This window comes from Pinus tabuliformis, chromosome 8 (assembly GCF_031772625.1).
Source record: "Pinus tabuliformis cultivar Carrire ecotype Pingquan chromosome 8, CPIR1, whole genome shotgun sequence".
Lineage (NCBI taxonomy): Eukaryota > Viridiplantae > Streptophyta > Pinopsida > Pinales > Pinaceae > Pinus > Pinus tabuliformis.
Genome location: NC_142294.1, coordinates 1,437,045,187 through 1,437,070,190, shown reverse-complemented (window position 1 = coordinate 1,437,070,190; position 25,004 = coordinate 1,437,045,187). Strand labels below are relative to the sequence as shown.

Sequence of the window (25,004 nt, the reverse complement as noted above, 5' to 3'; positions counted from 1 at the left end):
CCTGTCCACAGGAGAGCGAATCATCCTGTCCCACAAGAGATCGAATCATCTTGTCCCTCAAGAGAGCAAATCATCTTGTCCACAGGAGAGCAAATCATCTTGTCCATAGGAGAGCGAATGATCCTGTCCTAGTGTGCACCACCAGGGGAGGGTGAATCACCCTGTGGTCGTATGTTGCTCTAGTAAGAACCACAAGCCCCCAGAGCTCCCAGAGCTCAATGTATACAACATGCAGAACCCTTATACAAGGGTCTCTTGACGACTCCAAGTCATTCGGGAAAATCACAGATTTGATCTTTCCCCCAGGGCTTAGACAAAGTGTAGCGATCTGTACATCATCTCATATCGTTGGAGCTTCCTTGCTCATAGACTTAACATATCCCAGATAAGGTAGTATCTGATGTCTATTTGCTGGAGCAATCGTCGAATACGGGATGCCTCAATAATCAAATCCCACCTCTGGTTGTCACAGAGAATCACAGTGGTACAAATAGCTCACTTGAAGAGCTTCCCCAACCAGGCAGCTTCATACGAGATCATACTCGTAGATATGTATCCGGTCTCGGCAGTGCTTATAACAACCGAATTTTGCTTCCTGCTCATCCATGATATCAAAGCAGAATCCAAAGAGAAACAGCACTAAGAAGTGCTCTAGTGATCCTCCACATTGCCTGCCCAATTAGCATTCGAATAATCATGCAGTTTCATATTTTCGACAATGTATCTCAATCCATCAGAGATTGTGTCCTGAAGACATCTTAGAAGATGTTAGGTTCCCACCCTAACCCCCTTATTTATGTAGTAGGATCGAGTCTTAGTTATAGTTAAGTAAAGAGTCAATATAGCCCATATTAATAATTGTAAGCGGTTAACCCGCACATAATGACGGGACCACAGTTAATTGCAAATGGGCCATGGTATTAGATAGATGGTATTAATAAGAACCATGGTATTGATCCATGGTATTGCATGTATGAGTCATATATAAAGGATAGAGACTCCCTACGAGGAGCATCGTGTCTTATTTTGTAATCGAGATCTGCTCTATTGGAGGTTTCCCCTCGAAGAGGCAAGTGAATATTGCTTTCTGAATAATAAAATACTTGCTGTTGTTTCTCACTATTCTATGTTCTGGGTATATTTCTTCGCATATTCTGTATTATGGTATTGTCTTGCAGGTTAAGAGCATAACAAGTGGTATCAGAGCTCTTTCCAGGGCTGGTGGGATCTCCATTTCTTAGCAATTTGTTTTTTGGCTAGAGACATGTTTCGGCGTCTTTAAACCACGGGATCTGTTGTTGAGCGCATAAACCTGCAGATTTGGGGAGGCATGCACGCAGGAAATACAAGAGGTGGTCACGCTTGTTGGACTCCCTTGTAACCCCTGTGGGTACCCCTTCAAGTAGTAGCGCATTAGACAAAACTACGCATGCACTGTCTTCCAAGTACCCTCTGGGTATATCGGAAGCCCCCTAGCTCCTTTGAAACCTCGCCATAGATAAACCATCGGCCGTCTTACTGCTACAGTACACCGAGAACAGCACTCAGAGAGATTACTTGCCCATACGATAGGGTAGTCGGGTTGTACGACTAAGGGTACAGTTGATCCTCCTTAGTTAGAGCCCTGAAACATTGGGCTGAGTACTACTATTAGACCCTTATGTATATTGCGATCTGTAGCACCTGACACTCCTCGAGACCATAGTTCCCTTTTCTATCTCGGGATCACGCATAATCTCTGCTAGATCAGATCTCGCAAGTGGGGTTGCAGCAGTAGCAGACATCAGTCCCGCAGTTCCGAGTTAATAGAACAAGCATTTCGATTTATTAGATCCATCAGATCCGCAACATCAATCTGTTTTGTCGCTTAGAGCTATCCAATCAGCCATTCAGATCTCCCAGATCCAACAGATCTGAGTAGTTGTGTGGGGTTCCTATACCGGGGCGTGATTTTCGCAGGACTTTTGGCAGCATTGACATTTTGGGGATTCAGCTACTGCAGTATTCCTAAGCAAGGAATAAAAATCCGTTAGGAAAAAAAAAAGTCTGAGACCCCCCGGGGAACTTATTGGTGATCTAGCCCATAAGAATCAGGACGACAAGCTGAGCAAGGTGGTACCATTCAATTGTTAGTGAAAAAAAATCGGGCGGTCCCATATTTCAAGTACATCGGATCGGTGCATGGTAGAAACTAGAGCTCAAGCTATGGCCAATGAGAAGATCGACAAACTGGAACAATCCTTGAAAGACATCCAAGATCAGCTCGACAAACTAACTAATGCACTCTCTAAGGGCAAGGCAGAAGCCCGCGAGGAGGCGTATATTGGCAATGAACACAGTGAGGGTGAGTCTAGCCACTCTCTTCACCTCTGGAGCACCCACCAACAATCCTGTTCGTGACCTCCCAAGCTGGATATGCATAAATTTGATGGTTCTCACCCGACAGCATGGGTAGCACAAATGGAGCAGTATTTCAATCTGAATTACATCTTAGATAATGAGACTCAGCTTATGGTGTGGAGCATGTACTTGAACAATGAAAGATGGCAATGGCATCAACGTTGCAATGGCATTTTTTTGACTTGGGACGCCTTCAAAAAATCTCTTACAGAGCGCTTTGACCATGACTCTGCTTTCTTGGGTTGTCTCACTAAGCTCCGACAGACTGGCACAGTGGATGAATATGTTGCAGCCTTTGAAGCCTTAGCTTTCCGCACTAGGGGTCTCCCAGATGCGTTCTACACGGAATGTTTTATCAGTGGTCTTAAAGAGGCCATACAAGCCCACGTCTGACTACACCACCCTCCCACATGGTCAGAGGCTTGCAAGGTAGCTCGTAATGTGGAACGTGCGTTAGCGGCCCAGTCCATTCGCCCAAATTTCACCGCCAAGGGTCGTCCCCCACAGTCTCACAGCACGACTCAAACACTTAAGGTTCAAAAGGTGTCACCTGTGGAAATGGCCAAAAGAAGAAAGCAGGGATTATGTTACTACTGTGATGAAAAATACTCCCTAGGTCATAAATGCAAGGAACCCAAATTCTTTCAAATTGATGCCACTGATTATAGCTCATCGGAGGAAGCCCCACCACTTGAGGAACCTGAGGAGGTAGAAGAGGACAACCAAAAGGACAATGTCCCGGACGAACCAGTTATTTCGCTGCATGCTTTGGCAGGGATTTCTTCACCTCAAACTCTCAAAATCAGAGGTTTTATTAAGCATCACCCAGTAGTAGTTTTGATTGATAGTGGAAGTACACATAATTTCATCCATCAAAGAGTCACAGAAGCAGTGCATTGTTTTGTACGAGCAGTTTCTAACTTCCAAGTCCAAATTGCGGATGGGGGAACAATGAAATGTGAAGGCCACTGTGAAAATGTCAAACTTCAAATGGGGGATTATCTGTTGAAGACCCACATGTTTGACATACACATGGGATGGTGTGACATTATCCTCAGTTCTGAATGGCTTCACACTCTTGGGCCAATCACAATGGATTTCCAAGAGTTATATATGAGCTTTAAGCAGAACAACTCCACACATACCCTCCGCAGACTCCAAGCGGGAGATCCCTCTATCATTAGCTCACATAGGATGGAAAAATTGTTAAAAAAGGGCCATCGTGGAGTTATAACTCAATTTAATGCCATCCAGGCCGTCGAACCCAATTCTCTGCCGATTCATCCTGAGATGCAACAGATTTTAAATAACCATCTGCCAATCTTTGACAAGCCTCATGAGCTTCCACCCTCGAGAGGGGAACATGATCATAGCATCACCTTGGTTCCAGGGGCCCAACCACCCAATGTGTGCCCATACAGATATCCGTTCACCCAAAAGAATGAAATAGAAAAAATAATCAAGGAACTTTTGGAAGCAGGCGTCATTCGTCCCAACATTAGTCCTTATTCATCACCGGTGGTCATGGTGCTCAAGAAAGATGGGGAGTGGCGTATGTGTCCAGACTTCAGGGCCCTCAATAAGTTGACAATCAAAGATAAATTTCCTATCCCAGTTGTTGATGATTTGCTGGATGAACTTAATGGGGCTCAATTCTTCAGTAAGCTGGATTTTCGCTCAGGCTACCACCAAATTCGCATGAAGGAAGTTGACATTCCAAAGACTGCTTTCAGAACTCATGAAGGCCATTATGAGTTCTTGGTCATGCCATTCGGTCTTTGTAATGCCCCATCTACTTTTCAGAGCCTTATGAACCACCTTCTCAAACCATATCTCAGGAAATTTGTCCTTGTTTTCTTCGATGACATCCTCATCTACAGTTGCACTTGGGCTACACATCTTCAGCATGTAGATCTGCTCTTGCAACTGCTTCGCAAGCATAAATGATTTGTTAAGATGTCCAAGTGTTCTTTTGGCATGGAAGAAGTTGAGTATCTGGGCCACATGTGTGGCGTGAAGGTGTCAAGGTGGACCCCAAAAAGATCCGGGCCATGCAGGATTGGCCTCAACCTAAGACCTTGAAGAGCATGAGAGGATTTTTGGGTCTCACAGGCTACTATCGCAAATTTGTTGGCAATTATGATCGCATTGCGCAGCCCCTCACTCAAATCCTCAAGAAAAATTCATTCTTCTGGAATGAGGAAGCACAACAGGAATTTACATCTCTGAAAAATGCCATGTGTTCCACTCCAATCTTAGCACTACCTGACTTCACCAAATCTTTTGTCAGTGAATGTGATGCTTCGGGTACAGGTATTGGGGCGGTCTTAATGTAGGAAGGTCAACCCTTGGCCTTCACAAGCCAACAACTAAGTGGGAAGAATCTGGGCCAAACTACCTATGAGAAGGAAATGATGGCCATCTTACATGCCGTAGATACCTGGCGACCTTACTTATTGGGGCGATGTTTCCAAATCTGCACAGACCATCATAGTCTTAAATATTTTTTGGAACAATGCCTATCCTCCCCACAACAAAATAAATGGCTCACCAAAATGCTGGGATATGATTATGAGATCATTTACAACAAAGGGCGCGAAAATATTGTAGCAGATGCATTATCTCACCAATTTGAGGAGGAAAGTACCCTGCTCGCAATTTCCCTTCCCATTCTAGAATGGATTGAAGAGGCTCGCAGGGAATGGTTTTCACATCCCTGGCTCTCCCAACTCATTACTCAATTGCAGGCGGATCCAAATTCCACCAAGGGCTACTCATGGCAGGATGAGATTCTTTGCTACAAGGACAGAGTCATAATATCACCAACATCCACCCTTAAAAGTCGCAATTTGGCGGAATTGCACTCATCCCCCACTGCAGGACATTCATGCTTTCAGAAGACATATGCTCACACTAGAAGATCATTTTTTTGGATAGGCGTGAAAAAGGACATCCTTACTTTTGTAGTAGAATGCGATATCTGTCAGCACCACAAAGGGGAGACAGTCAAAGCACCAGGCACATTACAACCATTGCCCATCCCGGCATTAATATGGACGAAGGTTTCTATGGATTTCATTACACGTCTTCCAAAGTTAGGAAACAAGTCAATCATCATGGTGGTTGTGGACCGACTTTCTAAGTATTCTCATTTTTGCACCCTACCCCACCCTTTTACACTGAATTTGGTCGCTCAATCTTTCATGGATCAGATCTTCAAATTGCATGGCATGCTCACTTCTATTGTGTCTGATCGTGACCCGATCTTCACCAGTAATTTTTGGCAGGAACTCTTCAGTCTACAAGGCACCCAACTAAAACTCAGTACTTCCTATCATCCACAAAAGGATGGTCAAACTGAAGCTGTCAACAAATGTCTGGAAACCTACCTTAGGTGTTTCACTTCAGAAAAGCAACATCTTTGGGTACAGTGGTTACCTCTAGCTGAATGGTGGTATAACACCAAATATCATGCCACCACCAAAGTGACTCCTTATGAAGCAGTTTATGGTCAACTCCTTCCTTCCCCTATGTCTTATATCAAGGGATGCTTAAAGGTACAAGCAGTGGATCAACTCCTACAAAACTGCACAACCATGCTCGCCCATCTTAGAGAGAATCTTCATCAAGCTCAAAACTGCATGAAGCAACAGGTAGATCAGCATCGCTCAGAGCGCCAATTTCAAGAAGGGGATCAGGTGTTTTTGAGGCTGGAACCATATAAGCAAACATCACTCAAAGACAAGGGTTGTCAGAAACTATCTCCAAAATTCTATGGACCATATCAAGTACTTCAGCGCATTGGAGAAGTGGCCTACAAGCTAGCTTTTCCACCCACTGCAAAAATCCATCTAGTTTTCCATGTCTCATGCCTCAAGAAAGTGATTGGGAACAATTGCAGAATTCAAACTAGTCTACCTGAATTGGATGAAGAAGGGTCAATCTGGCTCCAGCCTGAACAGGTCCTAGACATACACGAACAACACCTGCGTGGCCGCATGATCAAGGAAGTACTCGTCAAGTGGAAAGACACCTCTCCGGAAGATGAAACCTGGGAACGAGCCACTATTCTTTAGCAGTTTCTGCAACTTCAGCCTTGAGGACAAGGCTATTCTTAAGGGGGAGGGCATGTTAGGGTCCCACCCTAACCCCCTTATTTATGTAGTAGGATCGAGTCTTAGTTATAGTTGAGTAAAGAGTCAATAAAGCCCATATTAATAATTGTAAGCGGTTAACCCACACTTAATGACGGGACCACAATTAATTGCAAATGGGCCATGGTATTAGATAGATGGTATTAATAAGAACCATGGTATTGATCCATGGTATTGCATGTATGAGTCATATATAAAGGATAGAGACTCCCTACGAGGAGCATCGTGTCTTATTTTGTAATCGAGCTTTGCTCTATTGGAGGTTGCCCCCTCAAAGAGGCAAGTGAACATTGCTTTCTGAATAATAAAATACTTGCTGTTGTTTCTCACTATTCTATGTTCTGGGTATATTTCTTCGCATATTCTATATTCTGGTATCGTCTTGCAGGTTAAGAGAATAACAAAAGATTCTTCGCACCAATCCAGTGAGGTTCAACCAAATATGAGCTCACCATGCTAACTGCAAAACATATGTCCGGAAGGAAGTTCACCTAGAACATCAACGCGAATGAGTTTATGAGATTCAGAGGCATTTCCCAAATCTGGTCCGACATCACTACCATATAACTTCTGAAAGTTAAGATCCTCAAGGTAGTCACAAGCTTGCAGTTCACCATTCCACATCTAGAATCCAACTCCCTCTTACTTCTGCAAATGAGAGGGTCTGTACCTGTTAGAAGTAGGTTGTCATCATAAGGTGCTGGTATGAGAGGTCTATCATCCACAACCTTCGGCTCCTAGTGAATCTCAACTTTATCAGACAGCTATCAATCCTCTCATACTACGCCCGAGGTGTTTTACTTCAAGCCGTAGAGGGATTTCTTCCACTTGCATATGTGCGATTCCTGATTGTCAATCTCAGACCCCTTGGGTTGTTCTAGACTCGTGGACCTACTACATGAGGGGAATGGTCCCCTTGTAAGATTTCCCTTCGGTACATCTCATACATGTACTTTCATGCTCCTTTTGAATTCAGGCATCCCTGTCACCATCTGACTCACAGACCTTTGGTGCTACGTGACAATGGACATGGTCCCCAATGGACTTCCTGCAATTTGATACAACCCTAAACTCAAAAAAATCTTTGAAAATTCTATTTCCAAACACGTACCTTTCCATCGATGAGTGCCACCCTGAAACCTTTGACTTCCATTTCCGAGATGGACACCAGGTTCTTCTTGCGATCAGGTACATAAAAGTGATTTGGGGTTTCTTGCTTTCTTTGAAGAGGCGACCATTTCCTTGATGACTTGCATTACCTTCGAACACTCCTTCGCATAATGGCCGAACTTATTGCAACCAAGGCATCTGCCTTTCCTTCCACCCTTAGATCCGAACTTCCCAATGAAGTGATCTTTAGATGGGCCATCAGAAACTTTCGCTACGCCATTCTGATAATATGTTCTGCTTCGATTTCACCTTTTGTGAACTTAGAAGAGAGATGTGGAATCCATTGATCCTTTTGTCTTGTCCCTATTGTCTTTGGTGATTGCTCTTTCACTCTTGCTTGGGCATTGTCTTCACCTCAGCTCTGATTCCATGTTAATTTTAGGTATGTTCTATGCTAGACCAATTTATTTCAATTTATTTTCCACATTAGCAATCACATCAGCATAAAGTAAACTGCAGATAGAACATAAATATAAATCGCAGAAGACAAGCCAAGACAAGAGGAAACAAGATGTGGCGCTAGCCAAGGACAAACCCCAATGTCATGAAACCCTTGATCAATTCTTCTTTTATGTTCTTCAAAGTTTAGCAGAGAAAGTGAAAGATATAGTACATTTACAATAGAAGTCAAGCACTTTGACTTTTGATATCGGCATGAGATCAACTGAAGACATATTTCTTCAACTGATTCTCTAAGGTGACTCATTCACCTATCATAGTGTTGCATCTTGTCTATTTGCTGCACATTACCATGTGACACCTTGTTGTACTGTCACATGTGTTGAACCTTGATGACTAAGCTGCTCTCATCTTCATGCTGCATCTTCCATGGTCTTATTCATCATCAAGCTGCCCATGCTCATGATCTCATTCATCATTATGCTGCCCATGCTCATATCATCATGCATCATTAGACTGCTCATGCTCATATCATCATGCTGCTTATTATGCTGCCCATGATCTCATACATCATGTTTCCTTCCTTCAGAGATAGATGCTCCAGCTGTTTCGGCAGTTCCTGGTAGTTCCAACTTTTCCAGTTGTTTTGGCTTTTCCGACAGTCCCAACAGTTTTGGAATTTCCGGCTTTTTCGGCTTTTCCAGCTTTTCTAGCTTTTCCGTTATTTCCAGCTTTTCTGGCGTTTTTGAATTTTTCGGGAGTTCCAGCTTTTTTAGCAGTTCCGGCTTTTCTGCCAGTTCCGGCTTTTCCGGCAATTCCGATAGTTCCGAATTTTCCGGCTTTTCTGGCTTTTCCAGTATTTCCGGCTTTTTCAGTGTTTCCGGCTTTTCCGGCTTTTCTAGCTTTTCCTTAGGATCTCTCCTCCTACTAAAACCCAAAGACAAGTAGAGAGAGGAAGAGATCCAAGTGTGTGTATAAATGACTTGAAGTCCTCTTCTATTTATACTAAAACATAGAGGTTGAATAGACATGACTGTTGGGCTTCTGAGCCTACATAAGTTGCTGGCCGACTTAACAATTTTTCCATAACATAAATAAATTCATAACTTCATAAATACTTATCGGAATCGGATGATCTTTAGATCAATCCTACACCTCTCAATGAGAGAGATCCAATAAAAATATCAGCTGCCATAAATAATATGACCCACATGGAGTTTGGCCCTAACTTCCAATTTTAACATAGATTAACTCCTGGGGTTCTTGTAGCACCTGAGGGAGGTCTGTAAGGTGTTGGTTCCTCAGTTCCACTTCCTTAACTACATTTAGGGAGTTGAATCATGTCATAGTAACTCTTCGTCACATGTTTGCCCTGGTGGAATGGTTAGCTTGGGTAAATGTGGGAGGAGAGTGTTACACCCAATTATTTTATTGGGGATGCTATTGCATTTATGCTAATTCTTCAAAGCCTTTAGCACCCTTTATGTCAACCTATGTGTTGTGTCTCCAATTATCACAATCCGTTCTTCATACATTCTTGCTGTAATTTCTCTTGATCCTTTTTAACTTGAATTTATTGTTGTTTCTTTAAACCATAGACATTTTTCATAGCTATAATGGTATCTTAGTTTACTTGTCTTAATAGTCTCTTATGCCCACTTCCATCTCAGAAGAAATCTAGTCTAATCGATGCCCACATGTTTTTTATTTCAATATGTAAAGACATATCACCATCTATTTTACTTCATTGTCTAAGATTCTAGTTTTATTATTCCCTTCCAACCTCGAGCGTGGCTACAAGTTTCTGGCCCTTAAAATCTTATTCATGATGATTAAATCCCATTTGGGCTTCTCTCTGTCAACTTTTATCTCGAAATTTAACTCGGACTTCTTGGAGTAGTTGATTTGTTATGCAAACTTGAAGGTGATGGAAAAATTGCAAGTAAAATTTTATGTATTTTGGGTAATGGATCACTTTACAAAACACATAAAATAATGATTTTTAAACTTAGTTAACAACAATAACAAAGACAATATACCATATTAGAAACACATAAGAACAAAACTGATAAAGGAGTTCATCCCTCTCCTGGGTTACATCTCTTACACAACTTCCAATGCTGGGCCTCTTTCATTAAGTGCTCAAATTTATGTTTACATGGATTTATACTGTTCAAAATGTAAATATTATTTCTCCAATGGCTTTAGAATAGTAATGAATCCCTAGCTGGGCTTTTGTTGGGCTCAATTAGGCCAAAAACTGAAGAAGTTATGCTCTCTCAAAGTTTTCTATGCTAATTGATCTTCAAACAACACTACTTTGTTATCCATCCTACAAATCCACCTTTTTTGGGCCCGTAGAGTGACAATTTCGCTCGGTGTCGGCGAGATTCACGCCGGATTGGGTGCAAAATATCACCTACTTTAATTGCCCTGCAAGGCCTATAGGTGGAAAACTAGGGTCACATGGGGCCATGCGCCCGAGGCTTGGGGCTAACCACCCGTGCCCGTCGGCATAGCCCCCTTCATCTTTTACATTTGGTTTCGTGGGGCCCTTGAAAATGAGGTTGTTGCCTACGTTTTAGTGCTTGAAATCCGAGCCCTCTGCGGTGATCCGCCGTGGTTCCATGCTCCGTGGCGATCGTGGGCTGGTCTCAAAACTCCACCCCTAACTATTATGTTCCATTTAACTTTGGCGTGTGGGAATATAGTAGGCCATGGGTCCTCGACATGGTGCCTTGTCCCAAGCCCCCCAACTATTAGCTCCCAAATCCCAGATTGTGGTTACATGTGCTCCATGTGATCCGGGGCTAGTCCCCAAAGTTTCGCCCCCTCACCACCGTTGGTGCTTCCGTCTGTTGGCGTTGGTCCGATGGTTTATTATCGCAAGTGCCATAACCTTGGGTTGGGGCTAAGCTCGAGCCCGCGACTCCCCTGCCTATAGTCTCATGGGCATAGGGTGACCGGGGACCAGGACTTAGCCCCGACCCCGTCCCCCAACATCAAACGACATAAACTTTAAATTACCAATTCAGAATTATGGTAGTTAAGAACCACCATGCACACTAGCAGTAAGGCATTGCAATGCTGCTCCATAGCTCATGCGTTTGACTCACCCAGAGGCCTATTCAGCCATAACATAGTTTTAGTGAACCCTGGGGTGCCACATGACAACCCATTACTTGGCCACATGACATCCCACCATTGGTCCAACTCATAGCCTCATTCAACCAATCAAATGCGTAGTAAATTTGACCCAATATAGATAGGCCAAGTGGAAGCCTTCCATTGACCCAAATTTTACAATGAGCCTGTCGAGTCAGCGTACAAACTGCCTAGTCAACAGTTCTGCATCCAACCTACAAATCTTTTACCTGTTTGGGAAAACAATCAAAATGCGATATCGGTAGCATACGATATCGATTTTGAGCAATTCAAGTTGTGTTGGATTTGGGTCATCGATATCTACGTTCTGGTACAAGTTTCAAGTACTTTTGAACAATTTGAATTTTGAGTACTTGACTGATACCCTGGATCGCTTTCCCAACTAGAAGCTTTTGGATCTCCAAAAGAATATTTTTCAGTCAAAAAATAGATGAGGGTATAGTTCCCTCACCCTTCCCTTTTCAATACATTTGGCTTTGCCTTATTTTGTACCTTTGAGCCCTTCGTGAAGGTGGCTCACGTTCCTTCTTCTTGAAGTTCTTGTTTCTCTGACAAGGATAAGATCTTTTTGCAATTATTCAAGATTTTTAGGAGAGAAAAATTCTCTTGAAAGAATCTGAACATTCTCTCTTGTTTCTTCAATCAAAGGAGGCTTACCTAATTTCATTTTATTTTACCTTGAAGCTTTTCTTTGCTGATGCAAAGCCTTACTTCATATCCAACTTGAAAACTATGGTCAACATGATGCTTATCATGTTTAGGCTCATACTTGGCTTGACTCTTCACCAAATGTGATCGTCATCGCCATGCACCATTCTTCCTCAAAGCCAAAACACTACGAAAACCACAAAAAGATGTATTAGAACTAATGTTACCTTTGTCAAGTAGCTCTTATATCTGATTCCTTATTATTGCATTCTCTAACACTGACATCTTGTTCAAACCAATGTTCAAAAGTGATGCATCCTGCTGCAAATGAACTTCATGTTGTTTTCCTCTTTTGGGAGGCAACACATTATATTCTTGAAACATCTTATCACATGTGTTAACCACTTCAAATAAATCAGATTTTAATGTTGCATCACATTCTTGGAAGGCTTCACATTCATCAACATGTTTATGTTTAATCATGATTCAACAATGCAGAATTCTGACTAGCATTTACAAACCACTTCATTTGTCCAACATTCACAAGTGATGAATTCAACTTCTTGCTATGTGATTTAACAATATAATAAATCCCATTTTTAAACAAATGATACTTGTTCTCATGGCGATGAAAGATGGCTTTCCTGTCATATAAGTATGGGCTTCCCAAAAAAATCCCACAAATGTCAAGTGGTACTGCATCAAGTTCTACCTCATCAATAAAATTTGCAGTGATGGCAAATCTAAGTATGAATTTTCTTGTAACTTTCAATTTGGCATTGTCATAGACCAAACCCAAAGGATAAGGTTTAGGATGAGAAATGGTTTCCAAATTTAGTTTCTTGATAATGCCTTTTGAAATGAGGTTTGCTTGTGATCCACTATCAAACAAAGTATCTACTTTGTTATGTTTTGTGATGACTCTAATATAGAAAATCTCTATTATTTCTCTTTCATTTTGATTTTTAATGGGTTTTATAGAAGAACTAGTACTTGCAATTGAATCCTCATCTTTCAATCCCATGGCTATGATTAAATCTTATTGTGTAGTTTCAACAATCTTTTCTTTATCCTTGTTATTAAACTTTCTGGGTCTCATTTCAGGATGAAGTTTCCAATCGTGGTCTTCTTTTGAATAGTGCATAAATGTGAGTTTTTCTCCCTCCTTCTTGAATAAAGCATTATTTTTATCCTTGCCTTTGAACTTACCTTTTCCTTTTTCTCCAGACTTAAATGACTTCTCACTAATTTCTTCAGAAACAGTCTTCCCTCTTGCTTCTAAATGAGTTGATTGTACGCAAATTTCATCTAGTTTTGTAGCGTTAAACATGAGAATAATGTGTCTTAAATAACCATGCAATACTCCAATGTAGTTCAATAGAGTATCTTGGGAGGACAAATCTATACCCAAAATAAAAGATCTTTTTTTAAATTCTTGAGTATAGCTTTGCATATTTTGACCCTTAGCTTGTCTAAAGTTTTTCCAATTAGATTTTTGCATGTATGTTAATGGATAAAATTGCCTTCTTATTACAACAACAAAATCATTCCAAGAGGATAAAACCTTACCATGTTTCTTCATGTCCTCTTGAGTTTTGGCCTCCCACCAAATAAGTGTTGCACTTTCCAACCTAAGAGAAGCAAGCTAAATTTTGGTCTCATCATCCTTGATTCTTTGTATTCTGCAATACGCTTCAATATGATGAATCCAATTTTCTAATTTCTTAACATTTACCTCTCCATCATACATAGGTAGTTCAATCTTTATGTCAAACTTTAATAAAGGGTTTTTACCACATCCTTTTGGAGAATTTGGAGGTGTTTGTGAAAGGGTAGAAGAAGTAGAAGATGATGAGGATGAAGATGAGGATGAGGATGGAGGTGAAGGTGGTGGCTTGTCACCATTTCCTCCATTCCCTTTTGGAGGTTTGTCTCCTTTTCCTCCATCTCCTTTTGGAGAATTTGAGTTCTCCCCTTGCAACCTTGAGTTCCTCTCTTCATAAAGAACTTTTACCATTTCAGACATTTCAAAGAAAGCTTTTCTAAAAGTTATTTCATCCTCAGACATCCCTTTAGGACCTTCTTCATGTGCCATGACTAGTGAAGCTTGAGGTATGAGTGTTCTCCTTGAAATAATTTGAGATCTTGGCTCCAAAATTTCTCCTTATCCTCTTTTAAGCTTCAACCTTGTTAGCATCAAAAGACACTTGCAAACAAAATCAAACCTTCAAAATAACCTCGAGCTCTGATACCAAACTGATCTGTTATGAAAACTTGAAGGTGATGGAAAATTTGCAAGTAAATTTTTATGTATTTTGGGTAATGGACCACTTTACAAAACACATAAAGTAATGATTTTGAAACTTATTTAACAACAATAACATAGACAATATACCATATCATAAACACATAAAAATTATAAAGGAGTTCACCCCTCCTGGGCTACATCTCTTAGTATAGCTTACAATGTTGGGCTTGTTTCATTAAGTGCTCAAATTCGTGTTTACATGGATTTATAGTGCTAATAATGTAAATATTATGTCTCCAATGGCTTCAGAGCAGTCAAAAACCCCTTGCTAGGCTTTTGTTGGGCTCAATTTAGCAAAAAACTATAAAAATTAGGCTCTCTTAAAATCTTCTCTGCTAACTGATCTACAAATTGCACTACTTTATTATCCATCCTACGAATCCCATTTTCCATTAACCCGTTACTCTAAAATATAACAATAAACTTTTCAAATTTTATTTTAATTTTATAAATAATAAAAAAAAAATTGTTATATGTGGATAAGATGACATTTAGTCAACTTATCTACACATTTAAGATAAGCTCCGATAGGTGGATAATATTAGGCTTAATCAACTTATCTAGACATTTAAGGATAAGCTCAAAGTTGTTGGATGGTCGTGAAAGATATTCAACATCTTGAATTTGTTATTTGTGGATAAGATGAAGCTTAGTAAACTTATGTAGACATTTAAGGATAAATTCAAAGTTGGTAGAGGGTCATGAAATATGTTCATCATGTTTTTGAAGATACTAAAGGTGGTATAAAGTGAAGATTTTACATATAAAGAGATAAATTAATTACAATTTTGTTTTAGATAATTGGATATGAGAGAATGGTCATATATTGAAAGTTTTATTTAAAATTATGAAAAGTAATGAATGAGGTGGGTTTGCACTAATATTATTGAAATGCTCTTATCAAATGACATATTTTATATATAGGTTATTTGTGTTAGAGTTTTAACTTTTCATTTCCTTATGAGCTAATTATAGTTAGTTGTACATTTACATAGAAATCATGAGGAGGCAACACTAGACTAGCATTTGAAGAGCCATAGCCTTGAGGCTATACAAATAACATTGAGGTTTCCATGAAGAAAACCAAACCCTCTCTGGAGTGGAGAACCATGGTGAGCGCAAAATTTGAAAAAACCAAAATTGACTAAGAGTAGAAGTTGAATTCATGACTAAAAGTTATAACTAGAGTGGAACAAGATCCACATTCAACGATGACTTTTGAAATATCACTAAGGTTGTCACAAGAGTTGCGAAAGCATTTGAAAGGATAATGCCCCCATGCAAGAGCTGAGAATAACTTGGAGGTGGCTCTACTTTTCTAAATTGTCAAGTGCTACCAAAGCTTATTGTCGTCCTGCTCTTGATTTAGAATAGCATTGGCCACAAAATATTTGACATGCCGTAGTGTGATAAAACTTAGTAGTTGTGGTACAACTAAAGCTAAGGCATGGCACAAAGTCATCGATAATTGAATTCACTACCTCATTGTTCTAGGAGACTTGTTGTTTAATTGAGTTCTCAATCAAATACAACCTTTCTTGACTATCAATCAAGATAGAGCAATGGAAATCATCGATTATAGGAGCATCATCATATTTAGTTCTAGTACACCTTAAAGAGGCCTTACCATGAGAATTGGAATGAAGCAACATAGTACACATAATTACCAATAGAAAGACAAAAACAAACATAGTTGAACTAACTATACTTTATAATAACTACAATTTACATGTACACTAGGGAAAAGGGGTGGTAAGATCCATCTTAAAACGTTGGAGCTAAAGACCAAATATAGGTTTAACACCCTTTTGAATTAAAGGATCTATTACCTTTATGATAACCGTTAACATAGTTAAACTAACTATACTTTATAATAACCACAACTTACATGTACACTAAGGCAAAGGGGTGTTAAGATCCATCTTAAAGCATTGGAGCTAAAGACCAAAGACAAGTTTAACACCCTTCTTCATTAAAGCATCTATTACCTTTATGATAATCGTTGTGTCCTAGAAAAAAAAACTCCATGACAAATACTTTATTCCATTATCCCTACTTATAAAAAAAAAGTTCAAATGTTAATTGTCTAGATGTGAGAAATTGTTCATCATTTGGACATATGTGTGTTGTACGTCCTCTCACGCCTTCAATCACCCTGTACTAGGAATATTGAAATATTATTATTACCATGGTCTTTGTCATATGGAGGGCGAGGGCCGTTGGGTGCTTTCAAGCACATTGGGCTACTAAATAGCTTTAGTATGAAGAGTTCATCCATAAGTAGTGCAACATAAATATTTGGCTAACTCTAGCTCAATTTATGAACATACAACAATTGGTTCAGTGTTTAAATAAATATATATTGTTAATTATGATTTGAATATAAGTAATAAGATACAACTTTCGATAACCACTTAGACTACACAAATTGACAATTACAACATGTTATATTAAAGGCAAGACATGCAATAAAAATATAGAGAGTATAGATTGTAACAACTAAGTGCATAGAGGCAGGGGTGTATTAGACAGGGCTTACTGGTAAGGGAGGCTTGCACTAAACTTGCCTGAGATAAAGTAATGTTTAGGAGGTTGACCATGAATTTGAGGTTTAAGGGTAGGGGGTTGAGACATACTGCCTATTTGTTGCAGAGTCACAAATTCATGGGTGGGGATGGCTTCCTTTTGCATCTGTTGAATGACATTACAACACATAAGAATCATGAGTGACTAGTGCCAACAGAGACTTCATAGGAGCACACACTTAGGGTCTTCACTAGCAATATAACCAGTCAAAGCATGGGCACTGGGATAATTGAAAGTTGGTGAAAACAACACATTCATAATCATTGTTATCATTATAATGATCTACAGATGGCTTTGAGCACTGGTATCATTGAAAGTCGGTGAAAACAACACGTTCATCATCATTGTTATTGTTATAATGATAGAAAGATGACTTTGAGCACTGGGATCATTGAAAGTCGGGGAAAAAACACATTCATCATCATTGTTATTGTTATAATGATCTATGGATGCAAAGGGAATTGGAGTGACATGTTAGGGTTCCCTTGCATTTGTAAATATATATCAATTATCATTTAGTTAACATATATGTATTGTTTGAGTATTTTAAAGATAGGTTTTGGAATATTTTGAAAATCTAATATATAACTTGGTTTAGCTTTATTCATATTTATCAAAATTTCAAAATATTTAAAATATACTAAGATTGTAATGAATATAGAGCCATTGAAAATCTAGTATATAACTTAACTTTAACTTTATTCATATTTATCAAAATTTCAAAATATTCCAAAATCTTCAAAATATATTGAGATTGCAATGAATATAGAGCCACTAATAAACTCCACCCAATTGAAGGGCAGGGAGAGACTAGGCACCTTTATTAGGAATGTAGGAAAAGGATTACCTTAAGTCATTGCAAATGATCTTATTTGCAATGATATGATTTACATCCCATGATTGATGTAGATGCTCAAATTTTGAAGGAAACGAGTATTATCGCCAAGGATGATGAATACTTTGCAACAAAGGTCATTTTAATCTTGCTACGCTAGCTCGCCATCTTTGTTGTCGCTTGGTTAGTATAACAGAATTTGAAGGCTCACAAGGTACAATCAGATGATATTAATGACGATAGATTTTATGATTCGCTCCCTTCCTTTTGTACTAATTAATTTTTTTTTATTATGGGTTGTTGAAGAGTGTAAAAAAAAATGGATCGTGGTGCTGAAACCCATATCACTTTTATGAAATCCTCATCTCTACAATGTTTTGGTCTTCTACATCCATAACTTGGATACAGATTTGAACCAAGAACTCTTAACTTGCTGCCAAAGTCTAGTGTGGCTACAACGTTCTCATCTCTGCAATGTTCCGAGCTTCTATGTCTGTATCTTGCCTATAGATTCTAACCTAGATCCCTCATCAGAGTAGCTGATGGTTTAAGTTAACATTCACGTCTAGCACTAGGATCAACGATTGCGTTGGGGACAATTCAAGGCCCGACATTTCTAGGTTGCATACACTACGCCCTGTATTGATTTTAGAGATGAAATGTATGATATGACATGATTCCATGGTTTAATAAAAGAGACAATTGGAATGCATTCTCTAGTTGCTTCACTTCCACCATAAACATGTCTATTAGCGTAGTCACTATATCCTAGTTCCATATGGCTTCCTACGACATGAACAATTATCCAACATAGGGTATACACGTCGAGGAGTAAATTAAACACCTGAGAGAGTCGCGTGAAGTGTGGTGAAAGTTGATCCGATCACCAGTATGGAGTTCTAATGATTTCTACGCATTACTTTGATTCATTTGATGTCTTTAACCTCTTTATGTAAGGTAGATGTAGTGACATAACTTTGAAATCGGTTTAAGGCCAGACTTCTTTTATGGGAGGATTTAGATAATTATGGTTGTAATTTTTTTTTTTTTTAAGTGGATTAATTTAAAAAAATAGATTAACTTACCAAAAATCAGAATGTATGTAAAAATTGTTCTTATAATATGAATTTTTAACATATGTTATCATTATAATTATAATGAAATACATTTTATGATATGAATTTTTGGAGAAATTATTTTTTTAATCTAAATTTTTCAAGAGAAATTATTTTTTATCTAAATTACAAATTTAGATGATTAAAATCATTACTTTTAATTGAAAAATTGATTTAGATCCTTAAAATACCACAATTTCATCTTTATTTTATAATATTATGTAATTTTGTTAATTCAAAATGGTTCTTATCAAGTTTTGGTTAAAAATGTGAGTTTTTTTTTCATTATTTTAAATGATTGAAAAAAAACAATATAATTTAGACGATGACATAATGAAATATTCATCATTATTTTATTTTTGCTCTATTTTGATTTTATGAGAGTTGCTTAATATTGTAACAAAATTTTATCAAGTGGCATAGGATATGAAAATCAAAATTTTCATACATCTCTACTCTAATTGGATTTCTGAAGATTTGGGTGGTTTCAAATGCAGCAAATTTCTTAAAGTATTTTTCCACTATGTATAGATGTGTAACATTCCCCGTGAAAAGTTAATGTTAGTAAATAGTAAAAGTAATTATGAACAAAGACTTTATTTGAAAAGTATATATAACTCTGTTATTAATTTTATGTTAATAAAAAACAATTGTGTTAGTACTATTTGAACTGAGCTTATGATTAATCATGGTTAGTAACTGTGGAATCAGTTACAATGGAACCCTAACTACCTTCAGGAGGTAGTTGAGACCCCAGAGGAAAAAGGGGGAATTGCCAAGTCTGGTTGGGATCAGATGGCAGAGAAGAAAGAAAATGTTCATGCTATGTCTGGTTAGGATCAGATGGCATTAAGGAAAGGAATTTTCTTGTGTACGCTATGTCTGGTTAGGATCAGATAGCGTTTACTGGCGAGACCAGTGTAATTGCAGTCGAGAGGACCTGCAAGTGCTTGGGGGTGGAAGATTAAAGAGGAACTCTTCCTACGGACGGGTGGATTGACAAGCATTACAAATAGGTTTGGCAGATAAGCAGGTATGGCTTACTACTTATACATCTGTTAAAATGTTTCCTGTACTGTACTGTACTGAGAAAAGTGAAATAAGTTGACAGTTATCTGCCTATTCTCCTTAAACAGTATTATGAAAACAATTATTGCATTCTGTGTAAATTATAGAAACAGAATCGAGTGTAGAATCAGAACTGAATATACAATCTGAAGGAAGAATACTAAAGTCTGTATGAAAGACAACGACAGAACCTAAGTTTGCATGGTTCCTTAAAGAAATAATAGAAAACACGATAAAGGGTTTATAATAACCTCGGTAGCAGTATAAATGGCCTATCAAGAAATGGTATAGCAAGAACCCTCATTTATATGTAAAAGCAAGAAAATATACAGGCATTTAGAAAAGCAAGAAATGTACAGGCGCTCTCTGCTGTAATGAATGGTAGTAAAACCCTGATACTCTATATATATATTCATGAGTGAATCTAGAGAGCCTCGCGGCCCAGCAAAAGTAAAAGAACAAACTATGCATTACGCTTAATCCACAAGGGAATATCAACAGAGAACAAATACGATATGATTTCCATACCAATGAAACTGAGCAAGTAAACTACGACCTCGTACAAGTATGGAAAAGGGGAAAAACCTTAACCTCGGCCGGCGAAAACATGAAACAAAACCGGAGACCGTTAATAAAGACTGGTTAAACACTTCGGCATGCTGTTACAGTCGCACAGTGGTGTCGCATGGCACAAAAATACAAACATGTATATATCTAAGGTAAACCCATAAAAGTACAACACATTCTAATACCCTGAAAAGAACCAACGACTGCATTATATAAGTATAAGCACATAGTCGAGTTAGCCCGCAACTCTGTTTAGGAACAGTTGCCTTGTCCGCCTTAAACCGGACGCAAAACCAAAAGAAAACCATTGAAATCGAAACTTAAGAGCACATATGACCTCGACATTTGAAGAGATGGTCATGCAATCAAATTTAATTAGAAAGGAACATTATAAATCCTGAAACATTAAGTCTGTATATATATATAGCCGTGGCCAAGGAGACGAATAAACCAAAGAAAACATTGTACATAGAGCTGAAACTTATTGAATCTCTCATGCCTTTACTCTCTAAAACATTTTAATGAAATAACCAGGGAGTCAACCCTCATGTTCAGTATTAAAGCTTAAACATTATACCGTCTGAGTACAAACCAGAACAGGCTTCAGAAATGAACAGTTATACATATAAAGGGGTTACGGCTATGCATGCAATGCTTAGCCTGTATCATCTCCTAACCAAAGATTATCATCTAAAACAAGGGTAGAAACCCGAATTGGTAAAGGGACCCCAGGCCGCGGTGGTGCTACCCGGCATTCCTGTCAAGTAAAATAAACGTTCAGCTGTTACCCTGAACAGATTCAACAAATGAAGTTAGGTGGCAATCGAGTCTACCTGTTATCAGGATAGCAGATAGAGCGAAGAGTTCTCTATCCTCGATGATGAATGACAACCGGCCACCTGCGCACCTGAGTCAAACCAGAAAACCGAGAACTCGGATTTAACGATGATATACAATAACAAAATAAGGAACTGGTACAGACGATAGCAAGACAAGGTAGCGACATCATATACCTGTTTATTCCAGTGTGAAAGTGGAACAGAACTGAAGTTTGAAGCTGAACGAAGCTGCATGAGTATTGGAGCAGGCGAATCGCCATAGCTCTGCGACACACCATCGCAACGAAATGAGAAACAAAATGAGTTGAACAAAAGCACACAAAAACTATATGTTATACCATGCTTACCGACTGGTGGCAAGATCTCAACCCTCGATCTGCAGAGAGGTTCGTCCACCGTTCGATGGCCGGATAGGGTCGATGGGATCCGAGCGCGAAATTGGTATGCCCGAGGTGACAGGCCCGTAGGTGCTTGGAGCACCGGGCGCACATGGCCTCACACCATCTAGCCCTTGATCTTTCCAAATGGACGATGCTGCCTCGTCACCGAAGTCAAGGCCGGACACAACGTAAAACTTACAGATGTCTCGGGATTTAAACCAGTACACGATAGCAGCTGCCATAAATTTGCTTCTAAGGACTGACAGTCCCATTGGAATGTGCACATAAACCCGTTACATACTTTGAAACATTATATATGCTTTGAAATATATTGATTGTGATTTTCCACGATGAACCTTAGGATTATGATGTATAAAAGGAATATATATATATCAACTGAATGAAAAACATATGTATAGATATTCGAACAGTCATGACTATTACATTTGTTATGAGACTGTATTCATAAGGTTAATAAAGTAGAATGCATGTATGTGTAATATATGGGGTTAATCGCCATAAAAAAAAAAATTTTGCTCCATATGTGTGCGTGACAATTTGGTATCAGAGCCAAAGGTTTACAACTCTGTGACCTTTGGTAAAATTTCAAAATTACAGTAACATGATATAAACAGTATCATGATGAAAGTTTAGATTACGCTAAAAGTAAATTATATCTATTTAATGAGTGATTCTTAAGCAGGTAGTAGCAGGATGAGGAGAGCAATTAGCGCCCCTCATGGAAATTTGGATCAACCCGAAAATGTGGGACAACCTCAGGGACATCCTCAGTTTTGGGTGCAACTAGGAGCAGAAGGCCGCAATACTGATTCGACGCTAATGAGGACAATTCAGGAACTGAAAGATGAAATGGCCCGGTTGCGTGCAGATAACGCAAGATTAAATGTGGAACACGAGAGGATCCTGAAAAGTTTATCCGATAAGCAACATCAACAGCAGTCACATCCGAGGCCTGAACAGCCACAAGTATCAGATGAACACAGTTTTCACACTGAGCCAGAGGACGCGGAAGACAGAGTAGAGACGCGGGGAGAGAAGTCTGTCAATGCTTCTGATTACCAGACTCCAAAAAGACCACGGATGGAACTGCAAGGGGAGTTTCGGAAAATTAAACCACCTCATTTCGATGGGGAATCAGAAGAAGCTGCAGAGGCGTGGTTAATTAATATGAATAAGTATTTTCAAGTGTATGAATATGATCATCATCTTAAGGCAAGGCTGGCTATATTCTAGCTGCAGGCCAAAGCCACGCTATGGTGGGAGGAGGTCAAGATGGTGCGGGGAGTGAGTGAACAAGATGTGACATGGGAAATGTTTCAGAGATATTTCAAGGAGAAGTATCTGACAGAACGCTTTTATGATGAAAAAGCGCGAGAATTTCATGATCTGCGGCTTGGACAGCAGACCATTGACGAGTTCGTAACTAAATTCACATCCCTGCTTCGTTACGTGCCCTATATTCGTGAGGAGAAGGCTAAGGTACAAATATTTGTTAGTAGCTTACCTCTGACAATGCGAGAAAGGATAGAGTTCGATAATCCGAGGACGATGGATGAAGCAATTCGGAAGGAAAGACTGTGTTATCAGCAAAACAAATCAAAAGGAGAAAATTCTGGGAAGCGTTGGACAGATAAGCGGGGCAGTAAAATGCCTACGGGAAGTAAGGGAGCACGCAGTAGTTTTCAAAAAGGATTCTCGAAAGGATCCAATACTAAAAATCCAACTAAAAATCAGAACAGATTCAAGCCTCCTGCAGAACCCAAGTATAGTGAACAGCAAGTTAGATTGGACAATGAAGGCTCAGCTCGGCCACCTGTTCAGTGTTGGGGTTGTGGCGGACCCCATTATATTAGAAATTGCCCTCATCGGAAGGACAGCAATCAGTTGTCCCAGATCTATGAAGCTTCGACAGTAGGAGATGTGGCTCGATCCATACCCAGAATCAATGCAGCATTGGAAGATCGACAAGGTGATTACCAGCCAACAATGATAGAGTTTGAAGGTAAGATCTTTGATCGACCTGTTTCTATTTTAGTAGATCCCGGAGCTACTTTAAGCTATATAAGTCCCAAAGTTGTGGAAAGTTGTGGTTTGCAAACTACCAAATTTAAAAGTCCTTGGCTAGTACAGCTGGCCACTGGAGCCAAAAGACGAGTACTAACTAAAGTCAGCAACTGTCCATTAAGGTTAGCTGGTCAAACAATAACAACTGAATTAAACGTACTCCCTCTTGGTTCCTATGATGTGCTAATAGGAATGGATTGGTTGGAACGGCGATGGTCTGTAATTAATTGTAAAACGAAAACAGTTTCTTACCGAGATGAAATGGGTGTGGGAAAAGAGATTCAAGGCATCCAGAAACCAGTACAGATTCGGCCGATCACGGCCTCACAACTGGTCAAATGCATCCGAAAGAAATGCCAGATTTATGCAGTACAAGTGGGGTATGCAGATTCTGTGGATAAGGCTGCAACTGTTGAAAATATACCGGTAGTGCAAGATTTTGCAGATGTATTTCCTAAAGAAATTCCGGGGCTGCCACCTAAAAGGGATTTAGACTTCACCATTGAGCTGGTACCCGGAGCAGCCCCAGTGTCCCGGGCACCCTATCGGATGAGTGTGCCAGAGTTAACTGAGTTAAAAATGCAACTGCAAGAGCTGTAGGATAAGAAGTATATCCGTCCTAGTGTATCTCCTTGGGGAGCACCTGTGTTATTTGTAAGGAAAAAGGATGGAACTCTGCGTATGTGTATAGATTATAGACAGCTGAACAAGCTGACTGTGAAAAACAAATACCCCTTACCCCACATTGATGAGCTGTTTGATCAGGTGAAGGGAGCGACAATCTTCTCCAAGATTGATTTAAGGTCTGGTTACCATCAAATCAGAATCAAAGATGGGGACATAGCCAAGACAGCTTTTCGTACTCGTTACGAACACTACGAGTTTGTGGTACTGCCTTTTGGATTAACTAATGCACCTGCAACATTCATGTGTTTGATGAATAGTGTATTTCATCAATACCTAGACAAATTTGTATTGATCTTCATTGATGATATACTTATATACTCCTGGAATATCAAGGAGCATGAGGAACATTTGAGGATAGTGTTACAGACATTACGGGAGCATCAGTTATATGGAAAATTCAGCAAATGTGATTTTTATAAAGAACAGATCCAGTATTTGGGCCACATTATTACGAAGGAAGGTATAGCTGTGGACCCTGAAAAGATTAAAACTATAATGGAATGGCCTACACCCAAGGATGTAGCAGATATTCGATCTTTCATGGGGCTGGCTGGATATTACTGGCGGTTTGTAGAAGGTTTTTCTAGAGTTGCCTACC

At 39.4% G+C, this 25,004-nt stretch overlaps 1 pseudogene; it reads right to left on the bottom strand.

The window, feature by feature from the left end:
• Nucleotides 1-8,708: 8,708 nt before the first annotated feature.
• The window catches only part of LOC149241083 (uncharacterized), a 49,197-nt pseudogene continuing 32,901 nt past the window's right edge, over nt 8,709-25,004 (bottom strand).